Genomic DNA, 1631 nt, shown 5'->3' with positions numbered 1-1631 from the left:
TGTGTACCGTGATTTGTCACTCCACACAACGTTTTTTTTTTTTTCACAGTTGAGTCGTCATTTGGCATTTACCGGCGTGACGTGTGACTTATGAGCAGCCGTGTGACGTCTAAATCCAAGTTTTTCTCACCTCCCGCCTGTCATAGTACTTGCAGTGGATCCTGATGCAGTTTGGAATTTTTCTGTGATAGTCTGGATAGATTTCTGCCTATTACATATTACGACCCTCTTCAACTATCGGCGGTCTCTGTCAGTCAACAGACGAGTTTGGCCTGTACGCTTTTGTGCTCTGCGTGTCCCTTCACATTTCCACTTCACTATCACATCAGAAACAGTGGACCTATGGATGTTTAGGGGTGTGGAAATCTCGCGTACAGACGTATGAAACAAGTGACACCCAATCACCTGACCATGTTCGAAGTCCGTGAGTTCCGCTGAGCGACCCATTCCACTCTCTCACGATGTTTATTGACAACTAAGGTCGCTGATATGGAGTACGTGGCAGTAGGTGGCAGCACAGTACACCTATATGTTTTTGTAGGTGTGCGAATACCCTTGATCACATAGTGTACTATATTATAACGTCTTATTTTCTGAAGTGATGTCAGCTGCAAAATGTATGTATGTGATGTCGATTTCCGTTGGTTTTACCTTTGTGTGTGTGTGTGTGTATTTTGTGTGTGTGCGTGTGTGTGTGTGTGTGTGTGTGTGTGTGTGTGTGTGTTTGTTGCACGAGCGTTACATCTATTTAACTCTCTGACTCTCTCTCTCTCTCTCTCTCTCTCTCTCTCTCTCTCTCTCTCTCTCTTTCTCTCTAAAATGCGATTTTCACTCTGCAGCAGAGTGTGCGCTGATATGAAACTTCCTGGCGGATTAAAACTGTGTGCCGGACCTAGACTCGAACTCGGGACCTTTACCTTTTCGCGGGAAAGTGCTCTACCAACTGATCTACCCAATCACGACTCACGCCCCGTCTTCACAGCTTTACTTCCGCCAGTACCTAGTCTCCTACCTTCCAAACTTTATAGAAGCTCTCCTGCGAACCATGCAGGACTAGCACTCCTGAAAGAAAGGATATGGGGAGACATGCCTTAGCCACAGCCTAGGCTGGAAGGTAGGAAACTAGGTACTGGCGGAAGTAAAGCTGTGAGGACGGGGCGTGAGTCGTGCTTGGGTAGCTCAGTTGGTAGAGCGCTTGCCCGCGAAAGGCAAAGGTCCCGAGTTCGAGTCTCGGTCCGGCACACAGTTTTAATCCGCCAGGAAATTTCTCTCTCTCTCTCTCTCTCTCTCACGGTGTTCGCGAATGACCCCGTGAAAACTCTAAATGATTAAATGATAGTGAAATCAGAAGTATCCTCCATCGCATACCATACAGTGGCTTGCGGAGTATAGTTGTAGATTTATCGCTTCTTTCACACAAAAAAGAGCAACCAGGGCATGCTGTTCAGACTCTTTCAAGCACATAATTTGTGCTGGCTTACTTCAGCACATACGATGTTGTACAAGGATTCTGGGAAAATACCCTCTCCTTCTCTCTTCTGTTGTCTGTCAATCAGTGCATCCACAGGCACATCTCCATCTACAGCGATACTCTGCAGATACCATTTAAATGCACGACAGAGGGTTCATCG

The 1631-nt window shown here is 46.5% G+C and overlaps 1 non-coding gene across 1 annotated transcript; it reads left to right on the top strand.

Annotated features, from left to right (window-relative positions):
- The first annotated feature begins 1167 nt into the window (after positions 1 to 1167).
- On the top strand, positions 1168 to 1242 carry Trnas-cga (transfer RNA serine (anticodon CGA)). Its single transcript has one exon. It is a non-coding gene; the product is annotated as a tRNA-Ser (tRNA).
- The last annotated feature ends 389 nt before the right edge of the window (positions 1243 to 1631 follow it).

Source organism: Schistocerca gregaria, chromosome X (assembly GCF_023897955.1).
Source record: "Schistocerca gregaria isolate iqSchGreg1 chromosome X, iqSchGreg1.2, whole genome shotgun sequence".
Classification (NCBI taxonomy): domain Eukaryota; kingdom Metazoa; phylum Arthropoda; class Insecta; order Orthoptera; family Acrididae; genus Schistocerca; species Schistocerca gregaria.
Note: the sequence above shows the minus strand (reverse complement) of the source record. Positions and strands in the feature narration are given on the sequence as shown.